Genomic DNA, 19,043 nt, shown 5'->3' with positions numbered 1-19,043 from the left:
GTGCTGGGGAGCATCATGGAATTAGCGATGGAGATGTGTTGGTGATGATGAAGATCGAAGATCCCCATCTCTAGGTCCCCAAACGGACTCCAGATCTAGCCTCTCGATGAAGAACAGGAGACGGCGACGGCTCCATTTTGTGAAACGCGATAATTCTTTCTCCCTGATTTTTTCTAGAATAATGTGATATTATAGCGTTAGTTTCATGGTCATCGGGGCCACTAGGTGGGGACAACCCACCAGGGCACGCCCCTTGGTGGGTTGTGCCCACCCAGGTGCCCCCTCATGTGTCTCTTTGCTCCAGAAGTTCTCTTTATTGATATAAAAAATCCTAGCAAAGTTTTGTTCCTTCTGAGAACTTTTAGTTCTGCACAAAAACAGCACCATTGTAGTTCTGCTGAAAACAGCGTCATTCCGGGGTTAGTTTCATTCAAATTATGCAAATTAGAGTCTAAAACAAGTGGAAAAGCGTTAGGAAAAGTAGATATGTTGGAGACATATCAACTCCCCCATGCTTAAACCTTTGCTTGTCCTCAAGCAATTCAGTTCATAAACTGAAAGGGGAAAAACTTTTACAAACTCTTTTTCTCTTGTTTCATAAATAAGCTTAAACAGCGCCCAGGTTTTCAGCAAAGATTATAACTAACCATGTCGACAATAAATCTACAAAATTATACTAACTCATATCAATGACATAATCAACTAGGGAGCAATAATAAGATATCTCAAACAACAACACGTCGTCAAAACAACCATGATGTAATATGACAATAGTGGTATCTCGCTAGCCTTTCTGAGACTGAAAAACATAAATGCAGAGCACCCCCAAAGTTTAAGCAGCGACTAAACATTGTAATTCAAGGTAGAAAAGATCCAGTCATGATGCACCCAACATTAGCTACACACAATGCATCAGCATGACAGCAGTGCTCTCAGGTTCTGGCATTTGTTTGAGAAGGTTATGACACAACATAAAAGTAAATAGATAGTCCATTCGCAAAGGGAAACAGTGATTTGCAGAGGTGCAAGAGCTCGAGTTTTTTAAAATAGAGGTAAATGAAATTTTGTGAATGCACCCTTCTCATTTACTTCATGACTATCAATTATCAATATCTTCCATGCTAAACACGCTAGTGGCGGTTCCCAAGCAGATATGTAAAGGTTATGACTCCATTGGGAGTTATTATTATTATTTGTAAGCTCTTTTCTTTTTGCAGTTTGGGACTGGACATCACTATTACCGCCCTTTTCTCGTGCGATGGTGAGTGAATAAATCGCTTAGCATGGAAGATACCGACTACCTCCTGTCGGTCCATGAACGATCCAGGCACACAAAAATGATATTTATTTGAAACTTTTAGAGATGGCACATGCAAATTTACTTAGGACGGCAGGGTAATACCACATATAGGTAGGTATGGTGGACTCGTCTGGAATAACTTGGGTTTCAGGTTTTTGATGTACAAGCAGAGTTCCCACTTAGTACAGGCGAAGGCTAGCAAATAGGTTGAGAAGCAGCCAGCTAGAGAGCAACAATGGTCATGAACATGTATTATGCATAAGTAAGATTGGATACTAGCATGAGTAGGATATGAACACCAAGAACATAAATATCATAGAGGCTATGTTGGTTTTGATTCAACTACTTGCATGAACATGTGCCAAGTCAAGCCACTCGAACATTCGGATGAGGATACCATATAATCATACTACACCACAATCATTTTAACGCAATGTTGATATCTAAGATAAATCATTATTCACTCCTAGCTACTTATGAATGGCATGAGAAACTATAATCTCTAATTGTCACTGGAAACATGTTTGACCATAATAGGCTGAAACATGGATACTAGGTTAAACATATTTACAAAAACGGAACAAGTCGAGTTCATACATGTTTCTCTCTACCACGCCGAGTTCATCTAATATCGTCATTATTGCCTTTCACTTGCACGACCGAAAGATTTGAAAATAATAGTAGTGCAAGAGTGCCGTGGACTAAGCTAGAATCTGTAAACATTTTATTCAAGAGGACAAGAAAAGGTAATATGTGCTCTTTGTTAGATCATCAATAATGCAAATGAGAGTCACTCAACATTTTCATCATGGTCTTATCCTCGGTATGATTCAATAAAAAGAAAGGAAATTTAGAGAAACACAGTGGATATTTTAGAGTTTTTGGTTTTTCATAAGCAAGCAAATGAAAAGGAAAAAACAAAAACAAGAAAAACTATTTACACGGGAAAGCTCCCAACACTACTGGAATCAGCTTCTTTGACGTCCGCCATGGCGGACGGCAAAGGCACAGATCCCGGACGACAAAGGCCTTTGCCGTCAGCCAGCAGATGGCAAAACATCCGGCTGAACAAGCGACGGCAAAGGTCACTTTGTCGTCTGCTGGCGGATAGCAAAGATGCAAAGGCCTTTGTCGTCTGCCAGCAAACGACAAAGGGCATGGCTCTTTGCCATCTGCTCGCGGATGGTAAAGGGCATGGCTCTTTTCCATCTGTTGGCAAACGGCAAAGGCTACAGGCTCTTTGCCATCTGCTGGCAGATGGCAAAGAGACCAAATAGGCATTAATTCCATTTCTTCTTATATCAATCATTTTTACAGAAAATCAAACATACAATATAGCATATCCAACACATGTTACCAATAGTAGCAAGTTTCATCCATACATATACATAGTTTCATCAATATTATACAGTTTCATCCATAGATAGCAAGTTTCACAAACAAAAACTAAAGACAAGCACTCCATATCTTTAATTACAAGAAATGACCTAAAACTAAATATCTATTTTCCTAAAAACTATCTTATTACTAAGATCTTCTTTGGATCTTCTTCTTTTCTGCCAACATGCATAACAAAAACACTAAGAAAGAGAGAATGGGGTAGGAGTAGAAATGTAGCATTTCACTTGGTGAAATGCAATGATGTAGGAGCCAACACTTGAGATCAACACCATAAAGTAATAATTTTTGAGAAATATCCAGATCCTGCAGCAGTACATTAAGAGCAAATTTTGTCGCTTGAGATATCCGATGTAAAACATGGCAAAGGGAAGGAAGTGGACTTCAAGACAAATAATATTCTTTTGGAGGAAATCATGTTTTGTTGGAAGAGAGAATACCATTTACCGCAATGAAAAATATAGCATGCCAGAATGGTGGTATTTCTATTGGAGGAAGCATCACCATAGGTCTAACAAGGTCACCATTCCTGTACCGCTAGTAGACGCCAAACACGTTAATGGTGAATGCTACTACAATCCCGATAAGCATTGGCATTTTCCTCTCCCCCTGAAATAAGAAAAATAAAGTGCAAAATTCCACATGTCAGCTGAACATATATTGTACCAACTGTATGAAGGCCGGATGTTGTTTTTGGCAGATGTCCAGTTCAGTTCACCGTCAATTTCTCAAAACATGACCACAAACAAATTAACTTGAATTCTTGGCACTGTATGGTGTTTAAACAAGTCTGAATACATGGATGGGGTGATTTAACAAATCTACTCCACAACGGGCAGCACCAGCACAACTGGCCAATTGCAGTGTTGAGAAACCATGAAAAACATCTGATCCCACATGACACATCAAATATATAGATTTGTCAATAGTTGCTACAACTAGCAACATTCAGGTCCTAATCCAGATGTTATGTTTCTACCTTTCAGTGTCTGATATAATAATTGAACAAAAGATATAAATCTTACTGACAAGTGAGAGGTGCAGCAGCCCTGGTTCCATCATTACAACATGACAAGAGAGAGGTGAAAACATTTGATATATGTGAGTGAGAACTAATATTTTATCTAAGCAGACAATGTACCACAGCTTCTATTCTAGTGGCTTACATAGAACTTACTGAAAACTTCTTAACTTGTTAGAGGCCTGACTAAGGAAGCTAATGTTTACTGGTGTTAACCATCCATGCTCAAAATTGACGGTTCAAATAAGAGCTTTCAACTTCCATAGCAACTATTGCCCCAAAAGAGGAAAAAAGAATTGAGGCGAAACACTGTTTTCGGGACTGAGAGGTGAGACAACAAGAAAAAGAGAGGAGGGGGACAGGCTATTTGCTATAGAAAATCGGCATAACCTGCCCTGGGATATATGGGTCGACAACAGCATACTGACTATAGTGCTGTCTAGGCTAATGAGGTAAGGTTATCCACTACTGAAATACCTTTATTTATGTCTTTCAATTCAAGTGCTTACATGATTAAAATTTAAAAAGTCAACCTTAGGACAGTCCAGATTTTCCCACAAGGGTTTAAATTGATCTCCATTGCAGAGCAATGCGTACCTACAGCTTGGGGGATGCAAAATGAAGCAACCTGTGTAAGAATGGGGAAATAGGCGAATGATGCAGAACAACAAGTCCTTAACATCGGCGGGCAGGCGGGTGGGCGCGTGGCACCGATCAATCAAGTTGAGTGAGTCTTGTTGGCCCAGCCCCGACGCCGAGTACTTACGGCGTTGGCGATACGACCGACGACAAACGAAGCTCGCTGGCAAACTCGATGAAGTTTCTTTACATCGACACGGACCGTAGCACACGAAGCTGGCTTCCAATGACTTGGTCACGTACTAGAACACGTACGTAGAAGATAGCAGCCTCGGCCGATCAAGTCGAGCTACTAGCCGGCTAACTTCCAAACGCACATACACAAAACGCTAGAATCAATTGTATTGCCATAGGCACGTCTCGTACCTGCTCTTTGTTTATTGCTTCAACTCACGGTTCGGTGGTACAAGTTACAGGGTTCACACATATATATAGTAGAAGCTAGCTGCCTAGGCAATACTACTCCGAGACTAAATCCTACACGGATACATGCAAGAACAAGAAACCTATACGCACACGTATACGGGAGGTTATGTCGTGTTTAATTCCAACAAGTCTCGTCGCAGCGAATGGCACCGCCGCACCAGCAGGCATTCCATCGAACAGCATACGGGCGCACGCGGGGTCGCCTCTCGGGTGGGTTGGCTGCGTACGTACTAGTGTGTTGAGTGTTTGTGTTGGCAATGAACAGGCGTGCAGTGAATGGGGGATGGAGGGGAGGGGAGTGGAACAGAGGAGATGGTGGCGGGACGGACCTGCGACGTCGAGGCCATCAAAGACGCCGCGGTGGACGGTGCCGAAGGTGCCGCACGCGATGACGCCCCGGATCTCGGTGTCAAAACCGGCGGATATCGGGTAGGGGTTTCCGAACTGTGCGTCTAAGGCTAATGGTAACAGGAGGCTGGGGACACGATGTTTACCCAGATACGGGCCCTCTAGATGGAGGTAATACCCTACTTCCTACTTGATTGATCTTGATGATATGAGTATTACAAGAGTTGATCTACCATGAGATCATAGAGGCTAAACCCTAGAAGCTAGCCTATGATTAGGATTGTCCCCGTCCTACGGACTAAACCCTCCGGTTTATATAGACACCTGAGAGGGCTAAGGTTACACAGAGTCGGTTACAGAGAAGGAGATCTACATATCCGAATAGCCAAGCTTGCCTTCCACGCAAAGGAGAGTCCCATCCAGACACGGGACGAAGTCTTCAATCTTGTATCTTCATAGTCCAACAGTCCGGCCAAAGTATATAGTCTGGCTGTCCGAGTACCCCCTTCCAGGACTCCCTCAGTAGCCCATGAACCAGGCTTCAATGACGATGAGTCCGGCGCGCAGATTGTCTTCGGCATTGCAAGACGGGTTCCTTCTCCGAATACTCCATAGAAGATTTTGAACACGAGGATCGTGTCCGGCTCTGCAAAACAAATTCCACATACCACCGCAGAGAGAACAATATTCCACAAATCTAATCTGCTGACAACTTTTCGTAGCATGACATCACACCACGGCCCGGTCATTATTCGAACCGTTTTTTCACAACCAGCTGCTGCGCATATTGCGAGGCGGTTTCCTTGGCACGTCTTGTTGAAGCAGAGATCATGTCTCCTTCTCGCGGGATTCTCATCAATACAGGTGTGGGTAACCCAACCGCGTTTGTTAATATGACTACTCGATTTTAGGCAAGTTCGGTCACGCGGGGGACACTTGATATTCACCCCCTTTATTAAGGGGCCAAGGTCTTATCTTTTTACACCCACGCTCGATCCTCCCCTTCCCCCACCTCGAGTTCCAACACCCAAGGCTCAGGCTTAAGCGCTTCGGACCTTCAATCATGTCCGGATCCAACCTTCAAGGCTGGTGGATGGCTTCCTCTGTCACAGAGGAGGACATCAAGAAGCTCCGGGAGGCCAGGTATCTGACCGCTGCAATCTCGCACAGGCTGCCTGTTCAAGGGCAGGTCATCCCCACTCCCGAACCCAATGAGAGCGTTGTATTCATTTCCCACTTCCTCCGAGGGCTAGGCTTTAGTCTTGATTCCTTTGTTAGAGGGCTCATGTTCTATTACGGGCTAGATTTCCATGATCTAGCTCCAGATTCCATCCTTCACATCTCGTTGTTTATCGTCGTGTGTGAAGCCTTCCTCCACGTCACCCCACACTTCGGCCTATGGCTCAAGACCTTCAATGTGAAGACGAAGATGATTTATGGGCGACACGCGGAGTGCGGAGGTGCTATAATAAGCAAAGGCGTTGATGCCCTATGGCCCAAGGGTTCCTTCCTGGAGGTGTCCGACTTATGGCAACGGGAGTGGTTCTACATCACAGCTCCTCGTGGCACAAAGTGGGCGGCTGCCCCTGCCTTCCGCTCGGGCCCTCCGCCTCAACTGGCGTGTTGGGTCAACAAGGGAATGGACTGGGGGCCTGCTAATGACGCACCGACATTGCACAGCCGCATTCGGGATCTTGTTAAGAGGGATGTCAGTCTTGTCAAGGTAATGCAAGTCCTGCCGTGCAAACGTGGACCTCTTCGGATGTGGGAGTTCAACCCAGAAGGACTGTGAACTATTCAACATTTCTTCGGCATGACGGTCGAAGGGATGTACCGGTTATTCTTCGGATCATGAATAAAGTGTCCGGACACCACCGAGGATGCAGGCCCGGACTGCAATCGTCCGGATACCCAAGTAAGTAACTCCGCAATCGAACACGCTGTTTATGTTTATCATAACATTATTCTGAAAACTACCCTTGGCCAGGATTGGCTAAGAAAGGCGGAGAGGATCACGTGTTCAGCCCCTCTTCCCGAAGGCTTGCCGGATCCTCTATTAACCAGGATGCTTGAGCGCACACCATATTAGGTGCCATCAGGAGAGGATGAGGGGAGGGATAGAGAAGCCAAAAGCGGGCTTCATACATTATACATCCAGATCGGGGGAATTGATGTCTCCAAGAAGGAGGATAATCGGGGAGGTGAATCTAAAACCAATAGCGGAACCTGGATGCCCATATTGGTTCCTACATACTCTACGAAGATCTTTATCGGTCAAACCGCATAACAACATACGTTGTTCCCTTTGTCATCGGTATGTTACTTGCCCGAGATTTGATCGTCGGTATCCAATACCTAGTTCAATCTCGTTACCGGCAAGTCTCTTTACTCGTTACATAATGCATCATCCCGTAACCAACTCATTGGTCACATTGCTTGCAAGGCTTATAGTGATGTGCATTACCGAGAGGGCCCAGAGATACCTCTCAGACAATCGGAGTGACAAAAACTAATCTCGAAATACGCCAACTCAACATGTACCTTCGGAGACACCTGTAGTACTCCTTTATAATCACCCAGTTACGTTGTGACGTTTGGTAGCACCCAAAGTGTTCCTCCGGTTAACGGGAGTTGCATAATCTCATAGTTACAGGAACATGTATAAGTCATGAAGAAAGCAATAGCAACATACTAAACGATCAAGTGCTAGGCTAACGGAATGGGTGATGTCAATCACATCATTCTCCTAATGATGTGATCCCGTTAATCAAATGACAACTCTTTTGTCCATGGTTAGGAAACATAACCATCTTTGATAAACGAGCTAGTCAAGTAGAGGCATAGTAGTGACACTATGTTTGTCTATGTATTCACACATGTATTATGTTTCCGGTTAATACAATTCTAGCATGAATAATAAACATTTATCATGATATAAGGAAATAAATAATAACTTTATTATTTCCTCTAGGGCATATTTCCTTCAGTCTGCCACTTGCACTAGAGTCAATAATCTAGTTCACATCGCCATGTGATTTAACACCAATATTCACATGTGCATGTGATTAATACCCATAGTTCACATCATCATGTGATCAACACCCAAAGGGTTTACTAGAGTCAATAATCTAGTTCACATCGCTATGTGATTAACACCCAAAAGAGTACTAAGGTATGATCATGTTTTGCTCGTGAGAGAAGCTTAGTCAACGGGTCTGTCACATTCAGAGCCGTATGTATTTTGCAAACATTCTATGTCTTCAATGCTCTGCATGGAGCTACTCTAGCTTAGTTGCTGCCACTTTCAATATGTATCCAGTTTGAGACTTAGAGTCATCTGGATTAGTGTAAAAGTTTGCACCGATGTAACTTTTACAACGAACTCTTTTATCACCTCCATAATCGAGAAACATCTCCTTAGTCCTTACTAAGGATATTCTTGACCGCTGTCCAGTGATCTACTATTAGATCAAAATTGTATTCCTTTGCCAAACTCAGAGCAAGGTATACAATATGTCTGGTTCATAGCATAGCATACTTTATAGAACCTAGGACTGAGGCATAGGGAATGACTTTTCATTCTCTTTCTATTTTCTGCCATGGTCGGGTCTTGAGTCTTACTCAACTTCACACCTTGCAACACAGGCAAGAACTCCTTCTTTGACTGTTCCATTTTGAACTATTTCAAAAATTTATCAAGGTATGTATTCATTGAAAAATCTTATCAAGCGTCTTGATCTATCTATATAGATCTTGATGCTCAATGTGTAAGCAGCTTTACCAAGGTCTTTCTTTTAAAGAACTCCTTTCAAACACTCCTTTATGCTTTGCAGAATAATTCTACATTATTTACGATCAACAATATGTCATTCACATATACTTATCAGAAATGCTGCAGTGCTCCCACTCACTTTCTTGTAAATACAGGCTTCACCGTAAGTCTGTACAAAACAATATGCTTTGATCAACTTATCAAAGCGTATATTCCAAGTCTGAGATGCTTGCACCAGTCCGTAGATGGATTGCTGGAGCTTACATATTTTGTTAGCACCTTTAAGATTGACAAAACCTTCTGGTTGCATCATATACAACTCTTCTTTAATAAATCCATTAAGGAATGCAGTTTTGACATCTATTTGCCAGATTTCATAAAATGTGGCAATTGCTAACATGATTCAGACAGACTTAAGCATCGATACAAGTGAGAAAATCTCATTGTATTCAACACCTTGAACTTGTCGAAAAACCTTTTTGCGACAAGTCGAGCTTTGTAGATAGTAACACTACTATCAACGTCCGTCTTCCTCTTGAAGATCCATTTATTTTCTATGGCTTGCCGATCATCGGGCAAGTCCACCAAAGTCCACACTTTGTTCTCATACATGGATCCTATTTCAGATTTTATGGCCTCCAGCCATTTTGCGGAATCTGGGCTCATCATCGCTTCCTCATAGTTCTTAGGTTTATCATGGTCTAGTAACATGACTTTCAGAACAGGATTACCGTACCACTTTGGTGCGGACCGTACTCTGGAAGACCTACGAGGTTCTGTAGTAACTTGATCTGAAGTTTCATGATCATCGTCATTAGCTTCCTCACTAATTGGTGTAGGAATCACTGGAACTGATTTCAGTGACGAACTACTTTCCAATAAGGGAGAAGGTACAATTACCTCATCAAGTTCTACTTTCCTCCCACTCACTTCTTTCGAGAGAAACTTCTTCCCTAGAAAGGATCCATATTAGCAACGAATAACTTTCCTTCGGTTCTGTGATAGAAGGTGTATTATATGAAGACGCACTTCTTCGATTTGAGTTCAAGCTTATCAAGTTGAAAACCTTTTTTCATATAAGCATCACAACTCCAAACTTTAAGAAACGACAGCTTAGGTTTACTGCTAAACCATAGTTCATATGGTGTCATCTCAACGGATTTAGATGTTGCCCTATTAAAGGTGAATGCAGCTGTCTCTAACGCATAACCCCAAATAAATAGTGGTAAATCAGTAAGAGACATCATAGATCGCACCATATCCAATAAAGTGCGGTTACGACGTTCGGACACACCATAACGTTGTGGTGTTCCAGGTGGCGTGAGCTGTGTGAAACTATTCCACTTTGTTTTAATTGAAGACCAAACTCGTAACTCAAATATTCGTCTCCGCGATCACTTGTTACGATGATTTTCCCACTTCACTCTGAAATTCTTTGAACCTTTCAACTATTTCAGACTTATGTTTCATCAACTAGATATTCCCATATCTGCTCAAATCATCTTGTGAAGGTCAGAAAATAATGATACTTGCCATGAGCATCAACACTCATTGGATCGCATACATCGGTATGTATTATTTCCAATAAGTCAGTAGCTCGTTCCATGGTTCTGGAGAACAGAGTTTTAGTCATCTTGCCCAAAAGGCACGATTCGCAACCATCAAATGATTCATAACCAATTGATTCCGAAAATCCATCTTTATGGAGTTTCTTCATGCGCTTTACACCGATATGACCCAAACGGCAGTGCCACAAATAAGTTGCACTATCATTATTAACTTTGCATCTTTTGGCTCCAACATTATGAATATGTGTATCACTACGATCGAGATCCAACAAACTATTTTCATTGGGTGTATGACCATTGAAGGTTTTATTCATGTAAACAGAACAACAATTATTCTCTGACTTTAAATGAATAACCGTATTGCAATAAACATGATCAAATCATATTCATGCTCAACACAAACGCCAAATAACATTTATTTAGGTTTAACACTAATCCCGAAAGTATAGGGAGTGTGCGATGATGATCATATCAATCTTGGAACCACTTCCAACACACATCGTCACTTCACCCTCAACTAGTCTCTGTTTATTCTGTAACTCCTGTTTCGAGTTACTAATCTTAGCAGCCGAACAAGTATCAAATACTCAGGGGTTACTATAAACACTAGTAAGGTACACATCAATAACATGTATATCAAATATACCCTTGTTCACTTTGCCATCCTTCTTATCCACCAAATATTCAAGGCATTTCCTCTTCTAGTGACCATTTCCTTTGTAGTGTAAGCACTCAGTTTCAGGCTTTGGTTCAGCTTTGGGCTTCTTCATGGGAGTGACAACTTGTTTGCCATTCTACTTGAAGTTTCCCTTTCTTTCCCTTTGCCCTTTTCTTGAAACTAGTGGTCTTGTCAATCATCAACACTTGATGCTCTTTCTTGATTTCTACCTTCGTTGATTTCAACATCACGAAGAGCTCGGGAATCGTTTTCGTCATCCCTTGCATACTATAGTTCATCATGAAGTTCTAGTAACTTAGTGATGGTGACTAGAGAATTCTGGCAATCACTATCTTATCTGGAAGATTAACTCCCACTTGATTCAAGCGATTGAAGTACCCAGACAATCTGAGCACATGCTCACTAGTTGAGCGATTCTCCTCCATCTTTTAGCTATAGAACTTGTTGGAGACTTCATATCTCTCAACTCAGGTATTTGCTGGAAATATTAACTTCAACTCGTGGAACATCTCATATGGTCCATGACGTTCAAAACGTCTTTGAAGTCCCGATTCTAAGCCGTAAAGCATGGTGCACAAAACTATCAAGCAGTCATCATATTGAGCTAGCCAAACATTCATAATGTCTACATCTGCTCCTGGAATAGGTCTGTCACCTAGCGGTGCATTAAGGACATAATTTTTCTGTGCAGCAATGAGGATAAACCTCAGATCACGGATCCAATCCGCATCATTTCTACTAACATCTTTCGACACAATTTTCTCTAGGAACATATCAAAATAAACATATGAAAGCAACAACGCAAGCTATTGATCTATAACATAATTTACAAAATACTACCAGGACTAAGTTCATGATAAATTTAAGTTCAATTAATCATATTACTTAAGAACTCCCACTTAGACAGACATCCCTCTAGTCCTCTAAGTGATTACGTGATCCATATCAACTAAACCATGTCCGATCATCACGTGAGATGGAGTAGTTTCAATGGTGAACATCACTATGTTGATCATATCTACTATATGATTCACGTTCAACCTTTCGGTCTCCGTGTTCCGAGGCCATATCTGTATATGCTAGGCTCGTCAAGTATGACCTGAGTATTCCGCGTGTGCAACTGTTTTGCACCCGTTGTATTTGAACGTAGAGCCTATCACACCCGATCATCACGTGGTGTCTCAGCACGAAGAACTTTCGCAATGGTGCACACTCAGGGAGAACACTTCTTGATTATTAGTGAGAGATCATCTTAAAATGCTACCGTCAATCAAAGCAAGATAAGATGCATAAAGGATAAACATCACATGCAATCAATATAAGTGATATGATATGGCCATCATCATCTTGTGCTTGTGATCTCCATCTTCGAAGCACCGTCGTGATCACTATCGTCACCGGCGCGACACCTTGATCTCCATCTTAGCATCGTTGTCATTACGCCATCTATTGCTTCTATGACTATCGCTACCGCTTAGTGATAAAGTAAAGCAATTACAGGGCGTTTGCATTTCATACAATAAAGCGACAACCATATGGCTCCTGCCAGTTGCCGATAACTTTGGTTACAAAACATGATCATCTCATACAATAAAATGTAGCATCACGTCTTGACCATATCACATCACAACATGCCCTGCAAAAACAAGTTAGACGTCCTCTACTTTGTTGTTGCAAATTTTACGTGGCTGCTACGGGCTTAGCAAGAACCGTTCTTACCTACGCATCAAAACCAAAACAATAGTTCGTCAAGTTAGTGCTGTTTTAACCTTCGCAGGACCGAGCGTAGCCACACTCGATTCAGCTAAAGTGAGAGAGACAGACACCCGCCAGCCACCTTTAAGCACGAGTGCTCGCAACGGTGAAACCAGTCTCGCGTAAGCGTACGCGTAATGTCGGTCCGGCCCGCTTCACCTCACAATACCGCCGAACCAAAGTATGACATGCTGGTAAGTAGTATGACTTGTATCGCCCAAAACTCACTTGTGTTCTACTCGTGCATATGACATCTACGCATAAAACCTAGGCTCGGATGCCACTGTTGGGGAACGTAGTAATTTCAAAAAAATTCCTACGTACACGCAAGATCATGGTGATGGCATAGCAACAGGAGGAGAGAGTGTTGTCCACGTACCCTCATAGACCGTAAGCGGAAGCGTTATGACAACGCGGTTGATGTAGTCGTACGTCTTGACGATCTGACCGATCCAAGTACCGAACGTACGGCACCTCCGAGTTCAGCACACGTTCAGCTCGATGATAATCCCCGGGCTCCGATCCAGCAAAGCTTCGAGGATGAGTTCCGTCAGCACGACGGCGTGGTGACGATGATGATGCTCTACCGGCGCAGGGCTTCGCCTAAACTCCGCGACGATATGACCGAGGTGGAATATGGTGGAGGGGGCACCACACACGGCTAAGGAACGATCCGTAGATCAACTTGTGTTTTTATGGGGTGCCCCCCTGCCCCCGTATATAAAGGAGCAAGGGGAGGGCCGGCCAAGGAGGAGGAGGCGCGCCCAAGGGGGAGTCCTACTCCCACCGGGAGTAGGATTCCCTCTTTCCTAGTCCAACTAGGAGTCCTCCCATATAGTAGGAGTAGGAGACAAGGAAGGGGAAGAGAGAAGGGAAGGAAGGAGGGGGTGCGGCCCCTCCCCCTAGTCCAATTCGGACTAGGCCATGGGGGGCGTGCGGCCTGCCCTAGGCAGCCCCTCTCTCTTTCCCGTATGGCCCAATAAGGCCCAATATTTCTCCCCGGCGAATTCTCGTAACTCTCCGGTACTCCGATAAATACCCGAATCACTCGGAACCTTTCCGAACTCCGAATATAGTCGTCCAATATATCGATCTTTACGTCTCGACCATTTCGAGACTCCTCATCATGTCCCCGATCTCATCCAGGACTCTGAACTCCTTCGGTACATCAAAACTTATAAACTCATAATAAAATTGTCATCGTAACGTTAAGCGTGCGGACCCTACGGGTTCGAGAACTATGTAGACATGACCTAGAACTATTCTTGGTCAATAACCAATAGCGGAACCTAGATGCCCATATTGGTTCCTACATATTCTACGGAGATCTTTATCGGTCAAACCGCATAACAACATACGTTGTTCCCTTTGTCATCGGTATGTTACTTGCCCGAGATTTGATCGTTGGTATCCAATACCTAGTTCAATCTCGTTACCGGCAAGTCTCTTTACTCGTTACGTAATGCATCATCCGTAACCAACTCACTGGTCACATTGCTTGCAAGGCTTATAGTGTTGTGCATTACCGAGAGGGCCCAGAGATACCTCTCCGACAATGGGAGTGATAAAACCTAATCTTGAAATACGCCAACTCAACATGTACCTTCGGAGACACCTGTAGTACTCCTTTATAATCACCCAGTGACGTTGTGACGTTTGGTAGCACCCAAAGTGTTCCTCCGGTAAACGGGAGTTGCATAATCTCATAGTTACAGGAACATGTATAAGTCATGAAGAAAGCAATAGCAACATACTAAACGATCAAGTGCTAGGCTAACGGAATGGGTCATGTCAATCACATCATTCTCCTAATGATGTGATCCCGTTAATCAAATGACAACTCTTTTGTCCATGGTTAGGAAACATAACCATCTTTGATAAACGAGCTAGTCAAGTAGAGGCATACCAGTGACACTATGTTTGTCTATGTATTCACACATGTATTATGTTTCCGATTAATACAATTCTAGCATGAATAATAAATATTTATCATGATATAAGGAAATAAATAATAACTTTATTATTGCCTCTAGGGCATATTTCCTTCAAAACCTTTGCCAGGGGGCCCTGCCCCGGAGGGCGTCCTCACCGCACAGCGCCCGCAAGAGGGCCAGCCCTCCACCGAGCTATAAGTGCATCCATAGTACTTTGGTAAATATATCCTGCTTTATCTCTGAGAATAATGACCAAGGCCTATCTCTTGCAGTCCGGCTCGCAGCCCTGCTCAATAGAGCTCGTCTTCGGGGTATCTTCTTCCGGAGATGATGGAGAGCGAAACGCCTCCTCCTGCCTCTCCGCCCTATGGGGCAGACGACCCCGAGGTGTCGTCATGGCGGATTTCTCCTGATCCGCCAAGGCCAGAAGTTAACACTTCGGCTGCCTAAAGCCCGGAGTGTTCGGCTCCCAAGGAGAGCAATGGGAAGAGTCCGGGGTTGTCCGGCACACAGCCGGACACACTGACGGGTCTTCTGGAGCAAGCGGCTATCTCAGAGGCTCATCTAACCTTAATAGGTATGGTCTTTGAGAGGATTTCATCCGCCAATAGCGGGTTAAGTGAAGCTTTTACGAGCCTTCTCAAAGCCTTTGAGGTACGCACAATAATGTGTATATTTTCGGCTATACCGCACACGCTAGGTGTGCTCTGTATAGATAGTAGCCCCTGAGACTCTGGTTGCCATCCAGAGGTGGCAAATAGAGGATCATAATCCCAGGTAATGATCGCACTGCGTTATGTGCAGGCGGCTGATGGTCCGGCGGCTGGCCATACTGCTAATTTTGCCGAACTGAAGCAGCAGCTTGACGTGACAGAAGCTGACATCGTGCTTGTGAACAAGCGGCTTGACGAGGACGAGGGTATGTATTTTTGGCTTGTCGGCAAATTTTAAGAGGAGCATGATGCTAGTATCTATAATATGATGTGACTGCAGATGGACCTGCTGCCGTGGAGACCGTTCGGGCGGAGCTTGCCCGAGCCAAGGAGAAAGCCAGGAGAAGTGATGCGGCTGCCCTAAAGGCGGCCGAGGAGTTAAAAGCCGAACAGGCTACTCATCGCCAGAGCGAGGATAAAATAGCCAAGATGGCTATCGAGCTGAAGGATGCCGCCGACCGGTATGAGCTCCTTGAAAAGGAAAACCATGTGAAAGCGCTTGACGTGAAGAAGGCCTTGGAAGCAGCTAAGGAGACTCACTCTGAGATCATAGCAGTGAAGGAGGAGCTTCATCAAGCCGGAGATATCACGGCTCGGAAGCCCTTTCTGTTGCGGACGAAGTTCAGAGATCCGAAGTATGCCCCTCTCGATCAGTTATGGAGTGCTGAGGACGTGTACTTGGACCTGGCCAAGAGTGCTGCTGACATGACTGAGTATTTCATAGATCAGAAAGATCATGAGGTAGAACGATTGTTTTGGTCGCAGTTCAATGCTCCCAAGCGTCCGCTGCTATTAAACAAACAAATGGCCGAGTGAGCCAAGCTCCATAGGTTATCTGGGCTTGCCATGAGGTCTGTTGTGGATCATCTTTGGCCGAAGGGACCAAGGCCGGACATTTATTTTGGCTTGGTGCAACAGTTCCTTGGTGATGTGTCGCATATCGACGTTGTGAAGAGGTTGGCGTGCATAGAGGGTGCGCGGATGGCTCTTTCCCGTGTTAAAGCATATTGGGCAGGGATGGAGGCCACCGCTATTGCAACCCGGGGTCTGGCGGGAGGCCAGGACCCGACCGAGCACTTTTTTGAAGAAGTCCTAGACGGTGCCCGCTTAATAGAGGCTTAGTGCTCGAAGAGTACCATGTTCGAGTGACATGTATCTCTATTGTAAAAACAATTCGATTTTGATTATAAAGGCTATGTTTATACTTTTGCGTGAACGTATTATAGTGACTCCTATGCGGCCGTTTATGTATGTATGTATATAACCTGAAAGTTAGCAGTCGTCGGCTTCTGCCCACGCATATAATGCAGGGGTGTTGAAAAAAGCGTGTAATCACACTTGATCCAACGTCTTGGTCCATTAAGGAGGTGATAGCGCAGCGAACCAGGCAATCGGACTATATAGTGATGACCCACACGTGTAGGGGATCAATCGTAGTCCTTTCGATAAGTAAGCGTGTCAAACCCAACGAGGAGCAGAAGGAAATGATAAGCGGTTTTTCAGTAAGGTTTTCTCTGCAGGAACTGAAATTGTAGGTGATAGATAGTTTTGCGATAGTAGGGACGAGTAATAAGTAAATAAAATAAGTAAAGTGCAGCAAGGTGGCCCAATCCTTTATGTAGCAAAGGATAAGCCTGGACAATTTCTAATAATGAGAAAGGAGCTCCCGAGGACACATGGGAATTATCGTCAAGCTAGTTTTCATCACATTCATGTGATTCGCGTTCGGTACTTTGATAATTTGATATGTGGGTGGACCGGTACTTGGGTACTGCCCTTACTTGGACAAGCATCCCACTTATGATTAACCCCTATTGCAAGCATCCGCAACTACAACAGAAGTATTGAGGTAAACCTAACCACAAAATTAAACATATGGATCCATATCAGCCCCTAACGAAGCAACACATAAACTAGGGTTTAAGCTTCTGTCACTCTAGAAACCCATCATCTACTTATTACTTCCCCATGCCTTCTTCTAGGCCCAAATAATGGTGAAGTGTCATGTAGTCGACGTTCACATAACACCACTAGAGGAAAAGACACATCTCATCAATATATCGAATGAATACCAAATTCACATGACTACTATTAGCAAGACTTCACCCATGTCCTCAGGAACAAACGTAACTACTCCCAAAGCATATTCATGTTCATAATCAGAGGAGTAATAATATGCATAAAGGATCTGAACATATGATCTTCCACCAAGTAAACCAATTAGCATCAAGTATAAGGAGTAATCCACACTACTAGCAACCCACAGGTACCAATGTGTGGTTTTGATACAAGATTGGATACAAGAGATGAACTAGGGTTTTGAGAGGAGATGGTGTTGGTGAAGATGTTGATGGAGATTGACTCTCTCCCGATGAGAGGATCGTTGGTGATGACATTGGTGATGATTTCCCCCACCCAAAGGGAAGTGTCCCCGGCAGAACAGCTCCGCTAGAGCCCTAGATTGGTTCCACCAAGGTTCCGCCTCGTGGCGGCGGAGTTTCATCCCGTAAGCTTGCCCCCTATTTTTTCAAGGGTAAAAGCGATGATATAGAAGAAGATGGACACCGGAGACCCACTAGGGGGCCCAGGAGATATGGGAGCGCACCCTATAGGGGGGGCGCCCCCTGTCTCCTGGATAGGGTGTGGGCCCCCTGGTCTATTCCAAAAGGTTGTTTTGTGGAGTTTCAGGACCTTTGCGGTTGTTCAGAATAGGTTTCCAACGTTTACTCCTTTTCCAGCCAGAATTCCAGCTGCCGGCGTTCCCCCTCTTCATGGTAAACCTTGTAAAATAAGAGAGAATAGCCATAAGTATTGAGATAGAACGTGTAATAACAGCCCATAAAGCAATAAATATTGTCATAAAAGCATGATGCAAAATGGGCATATCAACTCCCCCAAGCTTAGACCTCGCTTGTCCTCAAGCGGAAGCCGAAATCGAAAAATATGTCCACATGTTTAGAGATAGAGGTGTCGATAAAAATAAAATACGGACATGAGGGCATCATGATCATTCTTATAACAACACATATATAGATTTCATTATATAATTTCTTATGCTCAAGTGACAATCAAATCACAATATCAAGTATGGTTCAAAAACTTCATTGAGAACTAACAAACTATAATCTCAGTCATTGAAGCAATTGCAATTTATCATAACATCAGAAAGAGTCAACAATAGAGCTTTTCAGCGAGTCCACATACTCAACTATCATATAGTCTTCTACAATTGCTAACATTCACGCAATACATGTGGTTATGGAGTTTCAGCCGGACACTGAGAAAGATAGGGGCTTATTGTGTTGCCTCCCAACGTATTCACCTTTAGGTGATGTCAACAATAATATCCCATGCTAACGAACATCCAATTGGATATATGTATCATGCTCTTTCAAACACGAGGAGCTCGCAAAAGGATAAAATGAAGAAGGGAAAGGTAAGGATCACCTTGACTCAAGTTCAAAATAAAAACATAAAGGAGGAACATAAA

Source organism: Triticum dicoccoides, chromosome 4B (genome assembly GCF_002162155.2).
Source record: "Triticum dicoccoides isolate Atlit2015 ecotype Zavitan chromosome 4B, WEW_v2.0, whole genome shotgun sequence".
In the NCBI taxonomy this organism is placed as follows: Eukaryota; Viridiplantae; Streptophyta; class Magnoliopsida; order Poales; family Poaceae; genus Triticum; species Triticum dicoccoides.
Note: the sequence above shows the minus strand (reverse complement) of the source record.